The sequence below is a fragment of the Homalodisca vitripennis genome, chromosome X, assembly GCF_021130785.1.
Source record: "Homalodisca vitripennis isolate AUS2020 chromosome X, UT_GWSS_2.1, whole genome shotgun sequence".
NCBI classification, from domain to species: domain Eukaryota; kingdom Metazoa; phylum Arthropoda; class Insecta; order Hemiptera; family Cicadellidae; genus Homalodisca; species Homalodisca vitripennis.
Window position 1 is genome coordinate 82,200,349 of NC_060215.1, and position 25,414 is coordinate 82,225,762.

Sequence of the window (25,414 nt, forward strand, 5' to 3'; positions counted from 1 at the left end):
GATGGCTTCCTAACATCCAAGTTTTCCAGTTCACAATGTGTCGAAACAATGCTTACACAGTTATATTCTTGGAATATTACAGCCTCGCTGTGGAGATCCACCTTCAGTCAACAGATGTTAAATCTATACCGGTACTATTAAGCTATTTGAAGTGGAAAACTAAGGTGTTAGTAAACGCGTAAGCCTAAAAGCTAAGATAATGGCTTGTTTATAGAATTCCTTCCCCAAGTCATTACTTCCATTAACAGCAATCCCCGGTTTGTTCAACACATAAGTATACGATTACATATCTGAAGTGATTAGCCTATACAGGCCCAACTTGATTGCAGTACTGACAAATTGGATAACATGTATTATGTGTATGAAATAATGAACACAGGGTTAATAATTAATTTCTGTATTTGATATTTTTTAGTTTCAACTTAAGTGTACCCAAACTTTAATAAATGTTGCATTAGCTTGAATTATTGTATTTATATAAATAAGAGTGTATTATTTTCAATGTGATACTGAATATGATATTTATATATAATCTTTTAATAAATGAAACAAAATTCCATGGGGTTATAATTTTGTCTACCTAGTAATAAAGACTTTTCCATTTCACTCCAAGACTGTTGAAAATTTCACTCTGAATAGGGTGTTCAGAAGAATTTCCTGCCCATAAAAGCCAACATGCTTGTATTCTACATCAAGATTATTGCATGTTATCTAGTGGATGTATCTAAAATAATATAAATAAGTAAAGAGAGAATAGATTAAAGAATTGGATATGGTTGACTAAACTGTGGATGACACGGATTTGTTATGTTATGAGTGTATTGATTATATGTTTAGTTTGCCCACAATGTAGAGATCAACTTTAAAATTATAACTATTTAATCATAGTTAGAGATAAACTATAATAGTGAAAACTATTTAATTATATATACAAATGTACATATGGGTGACATTAAAATTTAAATTGCATTAAAATCAGGTAACAGAAAGTTCAAAGTTTAGTGAAATTTAAAATCTTTCAATAATGAATTTGTTTGAAAACTCAATTGTTATATTCAGAAAAGTAAATTGTCATTATAACTTGTAAAAATTTTATCTTTCAAACAAATATCCTAATTTGTATGGATACTATTGTTATGGATACTATACAGATAGTTATTTCTGATTATTTGACATATAATAATTTAATTAGTATTATTTCCAATAATTTATGTTATTTTACAATAAATACATGTCATAAAAAATAATCTGCAATATTCATCAATGAATAATTTGGCTTTTGAATAATTATGGATTATTAGCTGAGCTTTAACAAAGCCTATCACTCGCTGCGCTGGAAAAATTTAATTTCTGTCTGTCTGTTCATATGATATCTTGAAACCAAACTGAACTAGACTTGAAATTTTGCGTGAAGCTTCTTTTCTTAATGAAGTCCACTGAATTTGATGATAGTGGATGTCATTCCATGACATTTGGCTGAATTTTAGCGAATATATTTACATTGGTCGCATGGATAGCCATAATGGCAACGAGAAATAGAAGAATAAATAAATTTGTAAACAAACTCAATACATGTATAAGAGATTTTAATATGTGACATTTATACGTGTAGCCTAACTATCCCAACTCATAAAACATCATTTTACAGCAGCTTGGTGTGTAAGTTTTTATTATAAAACCCAATTTAATGAACAAACGTCCGAATATAGCAACGGGCAAGATTTGTAATGAAAGATTTTATAGGTAGACTTTAAAGTTTATATGAAATTGCATTTCTACAAGAATGAGTTCTGTGATGCATCATTTTTGTGTGAACTTCTATCTTGTATAATTGCCTGTCTGTCTATCTGTCAGCAGGCAGGACATTTTGAGAATGAAATGAGCCATAGATTTGAAATTTTGCATATAAACTCAGTGAAGCCTGTTGCAAAAAGTGGTGTGGGTACTCCTGCCTTGTTTAATTGTGTAGTATATCTCCCTTTTGCTGTATCTTATCATAGATAAAAGCATACTAGGAGTCTTAGCTTACCCTCAAGAGGGCACACAAAATTAGCCACTGCTGTACATCTGAGGCCCAGATTTTATGTGGAGCTATACAAGTTTAAATTACATCATAAATAGAAACTCATCTCAAATCCATACTTTTCACTTCAGAAATTAAGATTTTAGTGACTCAGGCTGAATGAATTGTTAAAATATGATTATCTTTTAGTAGCAGTGCTCTACAATTTGTGATATAGAATCTCCCATAAGGAACTATTTTGAATAGCCTATAAATAATAGATAATTAGTATTAATAGATTTAGGAGATCATATTTTAACTTGACCGGCACCCCGTTTGCGCGGCCGGCTACCAACCTGTGTACTCTATTGGTGTAAGTAGAAATCAGTACAAATACAGATTTCTTGTTTACAAATTGACTAATTGTAATGGAACAGATGAGGTACATAAATACCGCTAGAATTTCGATAAATATACTAATGAGGTCTGGAAGTCCAAAAACAACACCATTATAAATTGGAATGAGAGTCAGCGGCAAGTAAAGGCAGCTTTCCCTCGGACCGTTGTCAGTCGCTTAGCAACAAGGCAGTTCGACTCCCCGCCACCCCACCACAACACCGGCGTCCGATACTCACAGTCGGCTGAGGTGTCGAGCCGATCGTACTTCTACTTCAGTACCCTCTCGCATTTCGTCAACTGGTGCGTTCAAGCCTGACTGCCAACTCGAGGAGCAAGTAAGTTACATGTAATCGCTTTTATTTCTCTTTGGATATAACTCTGTTTTTTATGAATCGTGACCATATGACTTATTGATCGCCGGGTGACAGCTGATCTGTGGTGGGATGTAAACAAACCTAACCTATCTCAGTCTCGGTTTGTTTGTTTGTGAGTGAGTGTTGACTCTTTAGAGTGAATGTGATTTATTTTACTCATTAATAGTTTCTAAAATTCTCAAGTCTTTTAATCGTTTATCTACGCTTATTACATTTTGTTCAGGTAAGGTTCTTTATTTTTGATAATTAGTATAACTTTCATGTCATGTTTAAAAATGAATTTCTTCCACGGATGTGTTACTTTGTATTCCACTCAATCCTCAGATTCTTTTCGACGATATATTTTACGAATTTTGTTCAGAGGGATGTCTTGTTTTATTTAGCTGAAATAGTAATTGCAGTATTTTATTGATTAATTCTACATTGTAGTTATATTTTACGATTTTCGAATTTAAGATTTTTTAACTGAATATCTGTCTTCGCTAGGCTATCTTATATTATAGGCGTAATGTATAGATACTGTTACAATGTACATATCGATTTGGAAAAGGATATAGATATATTTTGCTATACAATAATCTATTTCATATTAAATAATAATTTATATGTTATTTGTCATCATGTTTTAAGTCGCTATTATGAGCTAAAATAATTAAAATCCTTGAGAAAATGTAAATTAGCCTACTCCCTAGTTACACAGAATTAATTTTAAAACTCCGTTAACTCAAAAGAGGCCTGTCGATGAGTTAAAGTTCGTTTCGTTACTACCACACTGTGTAAGGCATTACCTAGTATAGAGTGAAATACCTTTACTTTAAATTCTGGCAATCAGTTACGTTAATTAAACAATCATGATTATGTGGATACCATGTTTCCAGTACGTGAGCCTCAAGTCTGAAAGGAATAATTTATGTTACTTTTAACTTAATTAGTAAGCAACATTTTATTTTTAACTGCTCATCTAACCTTATGGGTATATATGGATGCTGATGAATAGTGATAAGTATTACACGGAATGCTTTCATACAAATTACAAATCTATTCGCCGTATATCAGTTTCGTCAGTTTACAAATGATTTTATTCAAAAATTCAACTTCTGGACCTCCTGGACTGAATTTATTTTCAAAACCATTAGAGTACTCAATACTGTATCAATACGTACATGCTAAAAACTCGTATTTTATTGATATCTATAATATATTATGTATTATGATTATACTGTTGATATTAATACCTATGTATTGTTACAATATATTAATATACGGTACTTTATATTTGTATTCTTCGTATCCTAATAAATGTACAATACTTTCCAATAAAGAAAACTCGTGATTTTAGAGGAATGGAAATAATATATGGCCCATTCCAGAAGTTACTCAGTCTATATCCGATGTACAAAACCTACCGTGGCATAATTTAAATTTATTTAAACATAACCAGTGACATAAGTGACAATTTGTTTACAATTTGCATTCGCTAAATAATATACTACGACTTCAGTTTTGCATGATCACAAGTCTCGGTGAAACACGGCTGCTGTAACACAATCATTCAAGATCTTGCAAGGTCAGTCAAACCTATTATTAGGTCTGTCATTTCCTTTCAGGGAATAACAACTGCTAGTGGAGATGTGATTTATTACACAGTTTAAACTCAACACGTGACCAAATATTCGATCGCGTTATCGGTTACATCTCTATCAAACAAAGGTTTACCGATCTGGAACGTTAGTGTGCTTTCATTGGTAGATCACTTGCACTGATTAGTAGTAGGTGACGTCTATAATAATTGCTTCTACTAATTTTCGGGTAACCGGCCAAGAGCTCATGCTATCGTAATACGTGAAATAAAATATTGAGTCTAAAGCATTTATACTTATACCTGGTTACTAAATGATGGTGTAGATCTAAATATGTCTGTGCAATTTAGATTAGCAATGTTACATTGATGTCGACACGGTGCGGTGTAACCAATAAATAATTCTCATCCAAAACCGAGTACGTCTCATTCTTCATAAAATCAAAACCACCTCATCAAATTATTAGATTAGAAATTAATCAAACTGTCTTGATGAAATTTTCAGGTGTACTCCTAGATCAGGATTAAGGGTGGAAACGTTACATCAATTCATCATGCAAAAAATTCAACTCTAAAATATATGCTCTGCGATGTCTGTCCGATTTTGTCTTTGTAGAAGTCCGAAGATCGCTTACTTTGAATCGAGAATGGTTTACTGTATAATATTTGGGGTTTTGTTCCAGCGTGACTTTAATAGTATTTATTCAGCAGAGGATGGCTCTTAGGATTTCTGGAGCTTGGCCAGGAGGGCAGTTGTCGAGAGCGTTTCCGATCGGATTGCGTCTTAACGTTGCCCTCACTACTTATTTTTCACGCCCTTATATTTGTCTTTTAGCATCAAACATTTTTTCCTACACTAAAACAATTACAATAGCCGGAATAAATCCGAGCTCAGCATGTTTGTTTAAACAGTCACTATATTTCTACGGTCCAAAAAATATTTAGCTCAATACCCGAAGATGTTAAGAGATCTAACATTACAGTTTTCAAGGTGCGTCTGAGGCGTTATCTGATCTGGAAGGCTTACTACAGACTTGACGAGGTGTATGAAACATTTAGGCTAGGCTAGACATTTTTAATAGTTACTTATAGTGTGATGATTAATTGTGTTGTGACGTGCACTAAAAACTGTATTGTTATAATTGTGCCAATGAATAATTCGTTTGATCTAATGATCAATGGACCAAGCGATTATAAATGGGAGACAATAAAAATAATATTAAAATAATATTGTAAAATAATAAAAGTAAAATAATATTGTTTCCAAATTTTGTACTGGGTTTTATACAATACGTCCGTTGTAATACTTCAACGAAAAGAAAAACAGACGTGTTACTTTAACACGTTTTGAAAATGGCAAAATGACAGCCCAAAATAATTGTTGAATACAGTTAAGTAACTGAACTCATATACTCCAGACAGTGCTCTGCTCGTTCAGATCATTCTCAAAACTTTATCTTGTGGAAAGCTTTTCAGTATTTTTTATTGCTGACCATGGGTCTGTTATTCCTATACCTGTATTTACTGTCTTCCTTATCTAATAGTGTCCTTCATCATTGACAAGCTCCGCTGGGATACATTCAAATTCGTACTCTGTCAAATCTTTAGAACACAATATCTTCAACCAAGATTATCGAAGATGATATTAGTTAGAACGTTTTACAATCGGTATGGATGGCATCAGGATGATGGAATACCTTCATTGTTTTTCTGCATATATTTATGCTAGAGTAGGAAAACTTCCCATTTTACTTATTCTGTAAAATGGTAGGTCGTTGTTGTTCTTACCACGCACATTGTAATCGTACGCTTATCCACACAGTGAAGGATGGAGGATCTATTTCCACACGGACAATTCTGAAGATTAATGCTGACCGAATACTGTGATGTTATATCGTCTAGGAACCCAGGGACTTCCAGTGGCCGCAAGTTTTCAGATGCTGGGAACTCGTAGAGGTCACGAACTTCCTAAAGTCAGGAATTTAAAGTGGCCAAAGGTTCCAGAGGGCAGGCCAAAATCTTTGATAGTTGAAAAGTACTAGAGACCAAGAATGTAGCCTTATATATCCAGTAGCCTTTTTTGATAATCAGTTGCATACAAAATGAGCACTGCAAGTTTGCAAACAGCCTTGAAATCAGCATTAAACAAGTCGTACAGAGTTGGTCCCAATCAACGAGATCCACTTTCCAGTCTAGTAACCTCCAGCTTTCAAGTAACACTATCCATTAGACCATATCATAATTAAATCCATAACGGTTCATATTCGCATGCCTGTGCTGGGACACCGGGCACCCTGTCCTGACAGTACGTTCGGCGCCTTCCATCCTAATGAATATTATGTAGTAACGAAATATATTCAGCAAAATAAGATTACTATGTTGAAGATAGAGCTTGTATTGGCAATTACTACATTTAGAACACACAAAGCAATACTTAAAACTTTTATTTTTATTAGAAAGGCTATCTTCGTCAGACACATCACAAAAGTTTTTGTATACAGTCGCATCAATAATTACGTACGTACAGTAACCTATACTAGTAGGAAACATTTCGTTTATCGTACAGGACCAAACGATTTCAACAGGATTCTAAATTTCTTGACATATGGCCGGTCTTAAACGTGTAAGTACATTTCGATATCTAATTTCGAGTTCGTAAGTAATTTAAGTAAGAGCTTTTAGAGTACTTATTTCGGTTAGTCTAGAGGGCTAGTGAAAGCGAATAAACTATTAATCACGTTACAGTGTATTTATTGAAAGTGATGTGATGGAAAAATTGGAATATAGCGCCATTACTTATGTCTGTCTATTTTTGTATGTGTCTGTAAATGGCGACAACCTTTTTGAACAGATTATTGGACTTGGTTCTTGAAATTTTAACCAGTCATATCGTGAGAAATTGATATCAAGACGTTTCAAAAATGTCTACCTTGTTTCAGGTCTATACAGTTTACTTTGGATTTTAAAGAAAGTATTGAAAGTTATGTGATGAAAAAATTCTAATATAGCGCCATTACTTATGCCTGTCTATTTTTGTATGTTTTATGTAAATGGCGACAACCTTTTTGAACAGATTATTGGACTTGGTTCTTGAAATTTTAACCAGTCATATCGTGAGAAATTGATATCAAGACGTTTCAAAAATGTCTACCTTGTTTCAGGTCTATACAGTTTACTTTGGATTTTAAAGAAAGTATTTTTATTAAACACGAATATACACAACCACGTATGTAGAAATATGCCTTACTTCCTTATACTTAGTTAAATTTTGAAAATTATACTTCCAAATGGATCTGCAGCATTTCTTGTGTTGAAAATAAATGTTAAAATGAATTTGCGGTTGTTTTAGTCAGTATAGTAAAAAGAACTCATACTCACCAATCTGTTCGGAAATTTTCAGTTTTTTTATAACATAGAGTGATTGTCTTTTATGTTATGAAACTTAACTGATATAGATTAATGACGTTTTTCTTTCTTTTTTTTGACGTCTACTGAGAGAAATTGGGACTATGGATATTGAAGTATTATGGAAATTACATAAGACAGCTACAATTAAAAAGTATAACTAAGAAGTTAGAACGACTAGTAACACTTTTATTGTTAGCACGGGTGATTTATAATTCTTTCTTGTGTTAAACACGTTTGGAGGTTAAAAAATACTGGTAACTAATAACACCTAATATAAAGTAGAATTAATGCATTATTTTATTTTAAACGCGTGCTAATTTTGTATTTGAGGAGTTCTTTGGTTAGGTATACTATTTCCTACAGAATATTTAATTTTTTATTGTTTTCGAATATGTTTTAGTTTCGTGTAGGAGAAATCTGTAGTCTGAACTGAAAACAGCTAGAGCATGCCCAAAAATAACTAAGTACCTTTCTATCAGAATTGTCCTATTGTAAATGATTGCTACTACTATCTCCACCATCAACAGAAAATAATAATCGTACACCAAGTAACACCATAGACAAAAAGTAAAGAAGCGAATTATAATCATTCAGTAGATGCTATAGACAAAAGCCAAGAAATCACCATGAATACATTTTATTGGTGTAATTTGAATCGCACCATTGAACTTTATCCCTGTGACGTTTTAATATATATGCCAGTTGAGCTCTGTAACGAACAGATTACTTCACTATAATAATGTTTTATGTAATGCTTCTGTACATTTCAATACAATTAAATAGGTATTCACCAGTGACAAGCAGTGACGTGTTCAATGAAGGGTCTTTCCTAAACTGTTTCATAAAAATAATACAGACCTCTGATAAATGGATACTTCAAGTAATAATGGTTGTATTATATTATATTGTACATATAATGAATTTCTTTGTTTTAATTTGTTTTTGTCCTTTTTCACGTGATTACTTAAACACGTAAAAGTTGATTTATATATGATAATTTTGGAATAGTTACTCCACCCAATTCTAAGATCGGGACACCCCCGATAGGTTCGGAGGTGTGGTGGACACGGCAAATTGAGGTGAAGTACGTGGAAGCAACCAAAACATTAATCATTTGGCTATAACCATATTTCTTTTCACTATAAAAATCTCTACATATAATATAATCGGTAGAAATAAAATTAGACATTAATTTAAATCTGGCAGTAATCATTGCTTCTTTAGTTAACATGCTTTCAGTTAAAAGAGTTTTTACTATAAGTAGTACACTATTTGAAGGAATTCTTTGAGAGAAGCTTTATATATATATATATATATATATATATATATATATATATATATATATATATACGTATAATTTAATTCACGTTATCCACCGTAACTAAGTGAATATGGAAGAAGTTTCACACACGTTAAAGATCTACATATAATGGTAAACAGAACATTTTAAACTTAAAAAGTTTTTTCAATATCAAAAAATGTTGGTCCACATTAAGTGTATGTGTATAATATAAAAAAGCCGTATAATATAAAAAACAAGATGGATCTATCGTCCCCTTCCTAGAAAATTGTGCTTTTGGGTTTGGGTCCACCCAGAAACAAGAAATTAGTGAACTCTAAAGTCAGTTCTATATTAAATAAGCATAATCCTTACAGTATTTTTATTATTACATATTCTGTTCACTTGCTGATAGTTTAAAATTTGTAATAATTTAATTGATACTCTTATCTTTCATTAATATAATATAAAGTTATTATATTATCAAAAACAATTTAAGTTCAAAAATCGGATAACCTTTATTTATGGTAATTGCGAACGACTCCCTCTAGTTGAAGTCTCGAATGGGTTCATCCACCGTCCGCGAGAAAGCCCTGCATGTTTCCAGTAATATCCTATGATGCATCGAGTTGGAAGCTCTAGAATAATTCAGCAGTGCTAAGAAATGTCCTTATTCCCAACATTCAGCGTGTCGCTTATTAGGCTTTTAAGAGTAGTGCAGATACCAGGTGATGTATTTGTTTTGCCCGACCGTATTAATAGTATTATTCTGACACTGTTTACGTAAGTCATCATCTGACTTACTTTCGGCTATTTCCTGGAGCAGTAAGTTCTGATATGGGATCTTGTACTGGACTATTGTTAATGTCCATGAGTTTGGGAATATTCCACTTCTTAGAGACTTGTTTATGAAATCTTTAATGGCTCCGATTTTAAAAGGACTCATAGATTTTATCATTTAGATCAAAATGTAATTACTGCTTCTGATCTCGTTAATGGTGCCTTTCTCTTTATTTTCAGTAACATTCTTAAAACTTAAACCATTTAACTAACTTATTTATTTACATTTAAAAAACTCCAAAACAATTTTAACTACGTAACTGTTCACCAAAATATTTATTAACATGTTCAACCGTGAATCCTAGGATCCGAGATTATACATAGTGTTAAATGGTTAGCGATGATTTGATAAGTTTTGAACATTTTAATTTATGACAATGAAATTATGGACTTGATTCTGTTACCACTGACTTTTTACATTCTCAGAGGGCGTTCACCATTAGACGGTGGACAAGTTAATTGAAGAATATCTTATCTGTATGTTAAGAGGCTTATGAAAACGTATAAAATTATATAAATTAAACACTTTAATTCTTAAAAAGGTGCAAATGTTAAAGCTTTAAAAGAATAAATAATATTTGTAACGTAATATTTGTCAAACGTTTGACTAAAATACAAATATATGATAAATAAAGGTAATAAGGTTGTGAAGCAAGTTAAATTTTATGAAAGAGTATTTTTTCTCCAGAGCATCCTTATCTCTGGAAAAAAATATTATTTGGGAAGTCCATGTGTAACGTACCTTCTTTTAGTACAATTTTGTATATTTTATTTTTTAAATAACCAAATACATTACATAATATGACCTGATTAGTATTCAACATTTAAAATGTCCAAATTATGGGAATTTTGAAGGGTTGTTGAATCACGAAATTGTTATAATTTTCTTTTTACTTGTTGCATTAAAACATTTACCACTATATTCATCTTATCCTTTTTATTTAATTTTCTACCGACACCTCTTAGAAGATCCTCTTGAGAAAGCGAAGAATCTCTTACTGCACAACAGAAAAGTATTTTATGTGCTATAATTTTACGGACTAAACTGTTATTAAAGTGAACAATACTTGTTATGAAATATAGTGAAATAATGGTATTCTATGCGTCAAATATTGGATTTCTTTATTAAAATTTTCGTCCACTTACGCCTTTGCATTTGGTTTAGGACGTACTTTTATAATTAAAGTGAAGAAGCCTTTCCAATATAGGTAGGTCAAATATAAATTACGAAATAACATTTATTACAAGTTTTACAGTAAAAAAAAAAACATTTTTAACGGCTTTCCATGAGAAGTTGTAGATTAATACATCACTTAGATACGGTTCAACTATTTGACATGTTCAAAAGGAAATTCTGATATTCATATATTATGTAAACTATTTGTATTATTAGATAATTTGTTTGCTAAATGGTGGTATTACATTTGATTTCAAACCTAAATAGTTGAGTTAAATAGATTGTTTGAGAGCTGTGGCTAGTTGAATTGACCATAACTTATAAATAAAGAGGTCAAATAGAATAATGAGGTTACGAATTGATGAAAAGTGAGTCACAGATCTGGGTCACCACGTTGTTGCCAATCCAATAGTCGTTACTGCTGATATTCCAAGCCTTATCAGCAACTAGTGCTGAAGCTAGCGGTACACAAACGGGTATTTTGCCTCTCATTCTTGCTCTAGTTTAGACGAGTTTGATTAATATCAAGAGGAGATTAAAATCTAAGCCACGTTAACATATCCCATATGACTTTGTTGGGACTGTATTTTAGTTACAAAAGAGGATTAAAAGGATCTCCAGCACGAGTTCTTAGACATTAAGAAGGCACGCTTCATAATCTTCGCTAAATATTCCGAAAAGCTGCTCCACGTTTGGAAAGTGAAGTTTAGTCGAAATAGTTCTGAACATTTTTGAATGTGTTGTGTCGGCATAAGTTGTTACTGCCAACATACCAGAGACAGCCTCCAGAAAGTTCATCTTTGCAAACTATTACTTTGGCTTTTCAACACAAAAAGCTATACAACACAGAGCTAACAGTCATAGAAGACGTGGTTTTCATAGATTACTTAAGAACCTGGAAGCTTAATCCAAACCCTTCAAAGATGGAGACAACCTGTTTTCAGTAATAGTGGTGAATTACAAACTGAAGATTATATTTGACGGTGTCCCATTGAAACATAATGAATACCCACAATATTTGGGGGATATCCTAGATCGAGATCTGACTTTTAAAAGACACCTTCATAAGTTAGAAGGTAAAACAAGAGCTAGTGAATATATTGTACAAGATTTGGCTGGTGCGTCTTGCCTAGCCAAAACACGAGTCCTGTGTACCAGAGCGTTGCCCCTGCTGCTGAGGGGTTTAATAAGTATGATCGAATAATGAGTGCATATTTCAAAGGGAACTTAACCACGAACATGGCCACGAGGTCGGTTAATTAAGCCCTAATGGCAACTCCACTTCCTTCGCATCTGATTCTGAGTGACATAGCTCCTCATGAAATTCGATGTAGAAAGGTAACCAAGGGAGTTCAAAAAGACACAGCGCAGAATATACACCAGGAAAAGGAGAAATGAAATGAAATATTTCTTAATTTGAGGCGAAATTTGGGCCTCATGGCCCTTTCTTACATTTAACCTCATATAGAAGCTATAACAAATATTCTTATTTTTTTAAATAACAATAAAACTAAATATTTTGCTGTAAACATTTTAAATATGAATAACAAAAAGTACAACTTTATTGAAGAATATAAACTAAAAAAATATAATGATTAAAAAGGTGCATAAACTTATTTTTAAACACATACTCACACAAAAATAATAACATGTACTTGTATATAATGAATATTACAAACACACTACCCTCACACACACTACTCATGCCTGTGCAACCGCAGCGAAAGAGACCTATGCCGACCCCGCCCCAACCATCTGCCCCAGATAGTGCTCCCTCAGCGACGCCACGAACCGAGGACGACTCTCTAAGGATGTTATGCTACGAGGAAGGGAATTCCACAGACGACATGCCGTTACTACAAAAGACTTGTCATATACAGCAGTTCTGTGCAACGGCATGCGGAGCACAGACGAACCAGAGCGAGTTCTATGGAGACTTCGTTCCCAGAAACTAACTCTACGTACAGCTTCCCTGTTAATCTTCGAAGTCTTCTCTCTCACTGCCAACTGGGGACTATGACGGTTGGAACAAATTTCCAATGTCCTATCCTTCGTTTCCATTAGGTAGCGTGAACCCTCCTCAAAAGCACTGGGTTTTATTAAATCGATTTCGATCAGGGGTGAATAGAGCTCTTGAAAGTGTAAGTATGAAATGTCTCTTGAGGAAAGTAAAATAGATGCGTAGTTTATAACCAATATTATTGTGATTATTACAAAAGTTATAGACGCAATACCTGTCCAGGCATAATAAATACATAAAGATTGATAGAACAAAAATTCCCGTGCTTTTACTGCGGGATTTTCTGTGACGTTAGCTAGAGGTGTGGAGCAGCAATCTGGACTGTAGTGCTGTATACGAGCACTACTCATACTCTGGCCTTGGTTATCCTTGTATATGTAAATTATTGCCCAAGAATAATTTATACACGCGTTATTTACTACGCTATATTCGTCTTTTTATGATTTGCCATGTCAATTTGTTCTTTATCTTAAACAAATTTATTTCTAGTGAGTTCATTACATCGTGCTTCACTGTAGCTCCAACTAGTAATCATTCACAACATCTTTATTTTTACACTTTTAAGCATACCACGGATTTTATATTTTTGTTCGTTTGGCAACAATTAATTTGTCAGATTCTGAACGTAAAACTTATAAATTCCTCTTGGTACAGTTATATTTAGACTAAATTAATAAAATTAATAACCTGAAAAAATATTGCAGGTAAGTTTAATAAATTGTGGGTTATCGAAAGAGCCCACTTTCTGTATTAATTATTATTTATTGCTAAATATTTACAACATAGATAGCCATAGTTTGTATTGATGTAATGTGTCAAATATATCTATATTACTAAATTATTACAATTTTATGTGGATAAAGCATATAAACAAAATTAGTTAATTTATACATTTTAATATTTATAATATTTAGTTTTGCGTGAGCCCTGTCTGAGGGTATATATTAATAAAAAGCCCTGGAAATAGAGTAAATATAAAGCCTGGGTAAAATATTGAACAAAAGCCTGTGCAACAGAGTGTATAAACAGCCTGGGTGAAAGCTTCTCTGACCAGCGCCTTTTCTAACAAAAGGTATTCTCACCGTGTTGTGTATAATGTACTAATGCCTCACGATACTTCGCAGAAAGTCCATAACATTCCATTTTAGTAGGCATTATCGCGTTCTTTACTATATCGAAATGTGTCGTATTTCTAGGTACATCTAGCTCGAGCAGAATTTTAATTTCATATCTATTTTTGAATGTGTTCTCCTGCCTCTTTCTGATACTTCTGCTCAAAATTTGTCTTCTCCGCCAAACAAGGAGTTCCTATAACAATTAATTGAAAGGATTCCACATTGTCCAGTGTCAAGTTGTTGACCTGTCAACCTTTCGTGTAACCTCTTTACATACTAAATGAGCAATCCGTCGCCAACTGGCCAAGATCTCTAACCTTGTAACCGTTTTTAGTGCCATATCTCCTCGTTTCGATTCTGTCTACAATAACTGAAGTAAAAAAATGAGTTGTTTGCTGTGGACTTTACCTATACTTATGCCGATGAAACTTAGAAGTCACATATAGTTACTACGAGGTACATATAGTTTTGGTACAATGAATATACGGACTCGCTCATCTACATTACATATACCTTATCATCGAACTGCATAAGGTGTGCAATTAATAGATGCATACGCGTATCTAGCATGACCTAATGGGGGGGAAGTACAGTTACCAGAAAATCTGGAAATTATCTATGCATCCCTGTTTAGCTGCGGCACGAGGGCACTCTTACAGAACATGTTTAAATGATATAATATAAACCATTTAAAGTTTGACAGCTTGTTAGACAATACAATACAATATTATTATTGTATGCCCTTCAAAACAATTATAGCTTAAATCGAAATTGTTGGAGACCACCCGATATCACAGGACAATAAGAAAACGGTTTTACTTTAAAAGGATTAACAGGGACTCTGGAAAATTGCTGTATTTTAATAACTACAAGACACATCCTTTATCTTTTACATTGAATTTATAGATTACAAAATGGGGTCCCTCAATTTATGAGACACGTCTCTTTCAATTACAATTTCAAAATGGGAATGTATTATTACTATTTAAATAATATGTATTTTTGTACATTTAAATGTTTTTCATTTAAAACCAAATCATTCATAATAAAAAGGTATTGTCATTTAAACACGCACACACATAATGTATATAAAATTACACAATTAATGAATAATGAATCGTGTTTTTTCAACAGCCGAGCGGTTGACGTCCACGAACAGCCGCGTCAGACGCACGGTGGCGTGGTGATGAATGAACAGACATAGAAAATACGAACTCCTAATTAAATATTTATTTTGTTTATGTAACTTTGATTATGTAATTTTGGGTTTTCGTACACAAATAACGGTACAATCACACGTAAGCGATCGGAGAAAACTTTCAAGTTTCACGATTGTAAATCATAGAAAAATCAATATATTTCGTGTGGAGGTTATAACGTTGTGTTACTCCTCTTAACAAAGACTCTAATAACATGGTGGTTATTATTTTTGTTTACAGTTTAAGAAAAACTAGTGCAGGCATCACAGTGAGATCTGACGGAAGAGGTATGGTACTGGCAACATTTTTGATAATATCTTTCACATAAAAATTTATAAATTCTTCAATCTCACATGTCTGATTATGAGTACCTTTTATTTAGCAGATTTTCTGTAGCAAATATGCGGAACCTAAAAAATAAATGTAAACTCTTTTATTAAGAAAACCAAATAAAACTTTCGGAAAAATATTGCTACTAGAATATTGAAATAATGCCACAGAAATCGAAGAATTTTATAAATTAAAGTAGTTTGGACATAAAAACTAATGACTTTGTAATAGACTCAATTGTTGCGAATCGTAACCATTTGGAGGTAACCTTTAAAATTATCAACAATTAAAAAAATTATCACTATGTCACGTAACCGTGAGGTGGGTGAATTGAACTCAACGGGATACCATACAATGTTAAATGTGCAACGTAATTGGCTGAACGTTAGCAAAGCCTATCGCTCGAGTGGGTGGAAAAATTCATTTCAGTCTGTATGTCTAACCTCACGATATATTCTTGAAAACGGACCGATCTAAGGACTTGAATATGTACATAGAGCTTAATTGCTGTATGAGGAATACTGAGTTCGATAACTGTGCATGTCACTTCATAGAATTTGGCTGAGCGTTAGCGAATATTTTTACATTGGTTTTGTGGGTAGCTGTGGTGGCAACGAGACAAGATCAGAATAAATAAATGTGTAAACAAACACAGGATACTTATACGGCATTTCAACATATGGCATATTAGCACATGTAGCCTAACTATCCCAACACGTACATTATTTTATAGTGACTTTGTGTGTAGAATTTTATTTGGACTGATATGAAACCCAATTGTATAAAAAAAATGTCAATGTATCATGTAGCAAGATATTTGAAGAGAGGTTTCATATGCAAACTTGAAATCTTTAGTCAGACAAGAATTGATACTACGATGGTACACTCCAGAGTATGGAATTTGATTGAACGATGTTTACCCTATCACTCACGAGGCTGTCTCTTTTCTTTTCAGAATCATATAATATTTACTTTTCGTATGATTTACTGTCGTTCCATGTATTAGTAATGGCAAGAGCTATAGACTTTTAACTTTTCATTGGTCCTCACCGAAGCCGGTTCCACGACACTTGGTGTGGCCTACTTCTTCCTACATTGTAACTGACTTATTACCTGTTTACTAAAGTAATCTTATTAGAATATTGTAACAAAATGAAGTTTAAGTAAATTTCAAGTATTGGCAAAAAATGTGATTCAATATCACTGCCCTGTCATATGATCGATATTTAGGTTATGCTTTGGTTAAAACATTTGTCCAACAATACTTTTTTTAATGATTGCTTTATTTTCTTGAACTTATAAAGGTAACAATACGTATTAGCCTTTTTATTAATTTAATAATAATAGTAAAAATAATTAATCCCTAACAAATATTCTCATTACATTGGGCACAGTCTCATAATTTATTGTGTATTAGTATAAGTCGTCAATGTCTATTGCATTTGGTATTGTATATTGAAAATTGTTACAATTTCAAAACCATAAATGACCAAATCTTGTTATATTTCATAATTATATTTCCATGATATTCACAGCATGTACAGGAAAATTCAGTGCAGAGGTCAAAAAATCTTTTAATATACAAATGTGTCTATTAAACTCGTTTAAGGAAAAAACAAAACATTTGTTAAATTATCTCCGCTTTGATAGATATCCGCTTTGATGGCCCACACCTATTTCTGAAATATTCGTTACCTGTTATGGGACACTCTGTATATGTAAAAATCCAATAAATGTTTCAAAATTTAAAGTGACTCCAAAATTATTTAAAAATAAAAGAATAATGTATCGTTGCTTGAGTTTTAGATCTAGTAGATATATCGGTATTCCAACTAGTGGATACGTTAACTATCTTTTCTAAAAACTAACACAATAGAATTCTTTTAGTAACGATATCGTAATTAATAACAACGTAAATTATAAATAGTAATGTGTCTTATACTGATCGGAGTCCCGAGTTAGACCTATTTATAGGCGTATAAAATTAGCTCTCAATTAGCGTATCAGTATCAACAAATATAGTATTCGGAGAATCAACCACTCCACGGGAAAAGTAGGAATACATTACTATTAAGAATATTATACTAATTTTATAAGGGAAGTTCAAATGATTTATTTTATTCGCTCAAATGTTCCATTCCAAGATACAAAATGATTGAGCATTTCTTACATCCATGCAGATATTGGAAAACCTAAATAGTTTATGTAATAATGATTTTGATATATTTTATATTCTCTTTTTATGTGGCTTTTATTCTCTGAGTGACATTCTTACTGCCTTGATGGAATAGTACTGAGGTGCGAAGTGGGGAAGTGGGTGCAGTTTTAATTGCACCCTTGTTAAATAGTAGCAATCTACTATCAGGAATTTTTTCATAAAATTTATTTTTTTGTAATGCGGTTTTTATGATTAATTAAACAAAGTACGTGGATATAGACTAAACAGTGATGGTGTGCAGATATGTGTCTTCTTAGTTTAATTTAATCAATTCAATCATAAAAAGAGTTATTATTCAGTACATTTTATTTCAGTACCGTACTCTAATTCATTGATTTAATGTCCAAATCCAAAACTTATCAAGTTATTTATGTAAGTAAATAAAACTATTAATACGTGTTTTATATAATTTTAACTTGATACAAAACTTTAAATAATTTGTATCGAATAAACGTAGGCTTGAGAAGACGGCTTTTGATAAAAGCGTCAATTTCCAGCACTTTTAATATAATTCGGTATAAGGAAAAGAGAAGAAATCTATTTAATATTTCCTGAAGTATTAAAACATCGTTTTAACCGGTTTTGCACGGTATAAGTCTAGTTGTTTTTCGGGCTATAGTTTGAGAAAGAACGGCTCATTCAGGAAAAACGCCACTGAAAACGCCATATTACAATGTCTAGGAAGCCAACTATTTTTTAGTGCCGTATGTGCAAATATTCACAGCCTTATTAATTAGGATGGATTTTACAACCGTGTTTAAATAGTATGTCTAAAGCATTAGATGTTTTAGATTCAGCGCAATTTGTAGGAGAAATTAGATAGTAACTTTATCTTTATAACATGCATTAAAATATTTATTAAGTACTGTGTACTTAATGTTTTATAAGATTGAGTGTAAACAAATGTTTTAGCCTCATTGACGAACTCCAACTGAGTAAACAGATGTTTAGGGTTTAGTTTAGTCATTTAAATTTAGATTATGAAACATGAATGTTATAATTATTTTTTTCCGAATTTTAAAATTTCCAAGAAAATTTTCCGGTCTCTCCATTCACTTAAACCTTCCTTGGACTTCAACACCATTTTTTTAATTACAAAAATGGGTCCAGAAGACACATTTAGCGATCCATTTGTATTTATAAGGTGATAAGTAATATACTTACAATAACGGCTCGCAAAACAATTTAAGTACTGACACTTTCATGAAATTAAAGGTGATTTTCATTTCATTTTGTCGTAATATTATTCCTAGAATTATAGTATTGCAAAACTTAATATATTTTATGAAGGTTTAAAAAAAGAGTACAATTTCGTTTTAAGACTGTAAGTAAAATTAATTATCTCTTATTAAATGGCAAAGTGTTGCAACGGAAATAAATGTAATTATTCTGTTTCCTCGGAATTACTAAGGGATATCTTCCTACTCATATTAGGGCCCCATATGTCCTTGTGTAGAAATCCTACAACCGTAGAATGTATTCTTCAGACTAACATGTATAAATGTTTTAGAAATATAGGAGTACGCTTTTCGTATAACAGAATGAGTGTTGCAAAACTAAAAATGACGTATTACATATTTTTATCAGGACAATCAATATAAACGCTACTACGGTACCAAAAGTACATTCCAATAATCGGAAGTAGTATGTTTTTGACAAAAGTGGACTTTTCAGACCAACTTTCTTGATTAGGACAAAAGGACAAGCGCTACCTATGGCGCTGGAAATCCTTATAATAGAAGATTATTTTAAAAGTAAGTATACGCTTTTTTACTGAAAACTTTTCAGATTTATGTTTTGTATGTATATATTTTCTTGATCGGGGCAACAACGCAAACGCTACTATGCAGCTGGAAATATTTGGGACCGGAAGTAGCTTATAATAGCCGGAAGTAGACGCTTTTTGACTGAAGTTTGCTTCACATGACATGCCTACGCATATATACATTTCGATCAGGCAATAATTCAAACGCTACTATGTAACCGGAAATAACAGGCCTGAAGTAGATTACATAGGCCAAAATATACTTATGCATATATGTTCTTTATCGGGGCAACAAGGCAAATGCTAATATGACACCGGAAAGAAGTTCGAAGTAGATTATAACTGCAACCAGTAGACCGAGTATGTATATACTTCTAATATCGTGGCAACAAAGTAAACTGTATGGCGTGTGAAGTATAATCGACTTGGACAAGAAATGCTTCTTCACCCGCTGAACCTGAAATAAGAGCCAGTGGCAATGTTTATTAACTTTTGATGCTCTTAAATATGAACACTGAAGTAATAAGTATCTTAAACGAGTGTACTTTCGATTCTAAATTGTCCCAGAGCAACATCGTACTACATTACCAATACCATTACTACGGAGTTAGTTATCCTTTACACTGGCCTAAAATACTTAGTTATCCTTTACACTGGCCTAAAATACTTCAAGTCTTACTGATATTGTTGGAGTTATTAAAGCAAATGTTATGGAATTGTTGCAGAGAAAGTTTTGTATTTCATTGAATAAAAGCTACTACAATCTCCAATTTCAGAGCCCCAAAACATCGCTCTTTAAATTTATTTATTATTCTTAACCTATTACATTAAACGTAATTATTCTGAAATGGGTCAGGAGATTGGAATATCTTCCAGTGACCATAACTTATTTTTAGGAACGTTTAGTATGCCATTTAAGAGGGGCACGATTATGATGTAACTGTTAGAAGAACTCGCGTGCAAAGCTGCGGGTAACTGTTAGTATCTATATATAAAAGGCAAAGCCCTTTTTGTAAATATTTTATGGGGAAGAAATGTAAACGCCATTAAGCCACTGACATATCTTTAACCTTACTTAGATTATAACGGTTGGAGTTAGACTTTGTCACCGAAGTAAACTTTGCAGACGTATGTATGTATATACCTTTGACAAGAAGTAGACTACAATGGCTAAAGTATGTATATACCTTCATCATCATAAATAGATGGGTGCACCCTTCCTGTGCAATTCATTTATGGCTCGTGCTAACGTGTAATGGTGAATGTTATACAGACTGTCCAACACTTATATTTATGTACTTATAACGTTTTGGCTATTAATGTATTTGGGAAGTAATATTCAGAACGTGGGTGGCTGCATTAGCGTTGTGTGCCGGAGCTTGGTCTTGTTGGGACATAAGTTGCATTGTCACATTCATTGACAAATCATCAATAGCGGGAAACAAAACTTCCTATAATAACAGAAAACCCCTTGTTGTAAGAGAGCGTGAACGCCTAGTTAATTTCGATAAACTACTAGTGCGGCAAATATTATGGAGTGTTGCAAAGAGATATGTGAATTTCATTGGTACGTATAAAACTGTTTCATTCTCCGACGTCAGAGCTCCAAAAACTTGCTATTAAAACTTAATAAAAGTAATAAACAATATGATTCAACACAAAATATTAGTACTTTGATCCTGTTGCGGCTAGTATTATACCTTCAATTTTTCATTTGGCAGGTCAAGTCAAATTGAGGGCTATCGGTAATAGTTAATTAAAAAAACTACATTTAGTATTCTGCTATTTCTCTTAAAACTGAGTTTTGTTACAAATTTTTATGTGAACCCATTTACCACTCCTTTATTGCACTTTAAAAATACGATATAAATATTTTGTCTACTAATCTTATACACTTAGTAGGCTTGTTGGTCTCAGTGTGGTTTACAATATACAAAAATTAAAAATACCTTATAATTGATAAATCTAGTGTGTTTAGCCTACATATGCCCATATCTATAACATATATAGTTGTTAAAAACTTTTTATTTATAACTGACCTGTTTAACTACAAGAATAGACCGATTTTTTCCAGAATAAATACAGATTCTCTATTCTATTCTTCGTAGTGCCTAACCAAGTTATTTCACAGAAACGTCTCAAATGATAAGAACAGATCGTGGCACGTTGGATATTGTGACTTTAAGGCGTATGAGGTTTTAAAACCATAAACTATTGTATACTTGTGTGTAATTTTGTGACTCGGGGCTAGATAGAGTAGTAGCTCCACGGCCTCGATCTGTGCCTCAGTGAAAGTGTTGCTGTCACAGCTGGTCACAACACAAGTCATCGGTACTCCGCAAGGTTTCTAAATTAGCACGGACAATCAGTCCGTCTGGTTGGCATCACTGAGAACTGCGGGGTGTGCCCAAGCATAAGCAGTATTCACAATTTGTGTTCGATCCAGGCCTTAGTTTGCAGTACTTCTTCATTCATGACATGAACAGCGTTCATTATCGCTACCGATCTACTGCAAGAATCAATGTTCGTCAATGTCAAACATTGCCTTAATCTTGCTCTCAGCAGTCAGCGCTGTGTGGTCACAAGGTTACAGCACAGTAAGTGTGCGATCACGATGGGGCTTCAAAGTGTCATCTTCCTTCTACAAATTATCCTGAGTTGTAACCTTATCCTTCCAACTGATCTTCGTGTGTCATTTGTTCCTCCAGTCAACATTTTCCTGTTTTTACAACATTAAACTCTAGTGTTGTTATAACCTCGCTGCGTATTTTGACCGCGTGAAATTTCCCTATAAATTTATCAAAGCTTATATACATTGGGCTTTACATAATTAATTTAATGATTCAATATCGATTTTAGAAATCACTTTGAAACTTTTCTTTCGAAAGAAAGTGAATTTCGGTATATCGCTAGTGTCATCCATTTACAGAAATACGCCAAATTTAGTGGAATCACTTAACGATTGTTTAAGTTTGATAAACTTGTTTAGCATTTGTACAGCATTCATGTACTATATTTTACAAAAAAGAATGTGCCTCTATATTAACACTACTGCCTCTATTGCTTCATCTGAATACAATAAAAACTTGTTGAATCGTTTGTTTGAGATTTCGTCTATTACTTTGGGATGACATTTGGGATTTGTTTTCATTCTCTACCTCTTCACCTCTCAATCAGCGGCCAAGTGCATTCTTAGTTGCGTTTACGTGCAATATGTGTACATGCGGGTGAAAGGGGGTGGACAGGATGACATTAAATATGGGCCTATGGTCAGCCAATGGCAGGCAGCAACTTCGTAGATTTAAATGGAAATAATAACAGTTTTTTAAAGTCTAGTATACATACATGATCAGAGTGTAAAACACGAGTGGTGAATTTCAAGACAATGGTGTCGTCTGGAACTAGCCGTCAATCCAAAACAAATCTGTGTTTCCTTATCTGTCAACGTCGTGAGTCTGCCTGCTGTCAAGTCGTTCAATTAGATGGTTTCTAATACGGGTCTCTAAAACCTGGGGTTTCTAATACGCCTTAACCATCATCTTTACCTACCACATAAAATAGATTTAACTGTGCAGCTGTTTTTATTGCAAAGTATAATGCGCGACATTAAAATGCTTAACGTTATAAATGTTTATCTGTACAAGTGAATTGTACTCGTATAATCAGTCAATGATAGTTGTTACGAAGTACATCGTCAATTTCAATAGGAATAACAAGGCTCGTTGCTCCTGTGGAGGAATATGCTGTAATAGCTTAGCAGAAACTAAATGGTATGTATGTATAGTAGTAAGAAAAGATCCCTCCTACTTAGCTTAGAAATATCTTTCAGTTGGAGTTTGGTTACATGGCTTGGCTCTTACGGTTTTTTTGGTCCGGTTCCTTGACACGGTGCGGTAGTAAAAATTCCCAAAAACCGGCCCTCTTGGTCACAGATCGTTATCTCCACCTCAATCCAACCAAAGAACCTGAAATTCTGCTAAGAAGCGTTGACTCCGGGGTCAGTGACATACACCGCGCACCGGTTCAATCCACCTAATGGCATGAACCTTACGGTAGATGCACTATGTGATATTATAAAATTATGAGTTTCATATTCACGCTCCACGCCCCGTTCTTACACTAACGAGCCAGCCTCGTGTAGTTTGATGAGGCTTATTTTACCTCTTCATTTCGCGTCATGAATACAAAACATTGTTCTGGTATATGCCTTCTGAAATGAGCTGTAGCAACCATTGCAACACGTTGTGCCCGTGCTAAGATATCGAGGGATAGATTATTCCATACGTTGGTGACACAGACTTACAAGTTTATATCCTATATTCGTGTACCGTATATTCTGTAACAACTTTATTCGGGAATTGGATTAGTATAGGCCTATCGTTAAAACTAAGACACCTCGTATCTTAACATAGGTTCTATCTCAGTGTTAATGTGTATTTGCGTGTTTGAACTTAAAACTGATGACCATAAACTGTCTAAAGTAAGTATAGTCTTTTAACTACTAAATATTAAATTTACCTCATAGACTAATAAAACAAACTTTTGTTTGTTTTTTTTCAAATCATCATGAAAATGGTCAATAACAACATAACTTTTCAAATATCATCTGATTATTATAAATATATAATCGAACGTTATCATTGATTTTTGAGAATTTGGTGTTTACTTCATTTTTGATTGTTTAGTTATGATAAGAATAGTAAAGATAGGTAGGGTTGTAAACTACTGAAATTCAGTTGGAATTATGTTTTCTGTTATGATGTCCGTGTTTTCTCGAATCTTTAGTTTTTATCACATAAAAACAAAACATATAATGAATGATCATAAAACACAACTTACTTAACAACCTATCTTGCAGTTTCGTGAATTGATATTTCATCCAGAATGTGACATTCAGGTTTTTATGGGAGAAACGTAATTTAATATATTAGAAAATTGTTTGATTTTGAGGAGTAGGAATGTTTAGTGCATAATACAAGTTAATTAAAAATATTATAAACAAAATAAAAAAGTAAATTACAAATTGAAGACAAAGGAGGAAACGTCTTTTTCGCACTTACTATCAACCAACCACATTACTGCTGGCGTCTCATACTCTTTGCTTTACATTTCAAACTCAATTATCTTGTGAACGATGCCCCGTAGCTAAGTTTTACGAATTACTTTTTTAAATGGTTAAACTTATATTCAGAATCCTCTCAAAGTAAAAATCCTCAAAATCCCTCTCTCTCCCAAAAAACTTTATTTAAGATTTGTATTTCAATAACATCTGATTTCTCACATAAAACTTGTTGATGACGCTTTCCGGGATAATAAGTGCGTTGTTTTGTACTTAATGAAAACCCAATACTTTTGCGTAGCTTTTGATGGGGGAAATAAGGCGTTTAATAAGGGTTCATCACTGAACACACAAAGTTGCCCGGCTCTCGCTTGTCAAACAATGCCCATATAATTAACATGTTGACTTTATTCGGACAAGATTTAGAGGGCTAACCATCTCTTGAACTGAAACATCATGGAAGATAGTCACAATACCGGCCGTGTAAACTTAAGAACTGACATTTCGGAACTAAAAACTACAGTACTTCCTAACATTCTCTGACATCAAATTTCAAACAAGCTGTATGAAACTTTTACTACTGTAAATTTTAAAGTGCATTCATACGACGTACGAATTTCTATTGACCTGAATTATACAAATTAAAAGAG

General features: G+C 33.1%; 1 protein-coding gene across 2 annotated transcripts in view; it reads left to right on the plus strand.

The window, feature by feature from the left end:
• The first annotated feature begins 2,601 nt into the window (after positions 1 to 2,601).
• LOC124369267 (aminopeptidase N-like) overlaps positions 2,602 to 25,414 on the plus strand; it is a 62,351-nt gene continuing 39,538 nt past the window's right edge. Inside the window, exon 1 of one of the 2 annotated variants that reach the window (XM_046827167.1) lies at positions 2,602 to 2,736. The gene's annotated coding sequence lies outside the window, so the exon portion shown is untranslated. Of the gene's footprint in view, positions 2,737 to 2,849; positions 2,999 to 25,414 lie in introns of those variants that run through there. The other variant, XM_046827169.1, reaches the window with a different exon arrangement.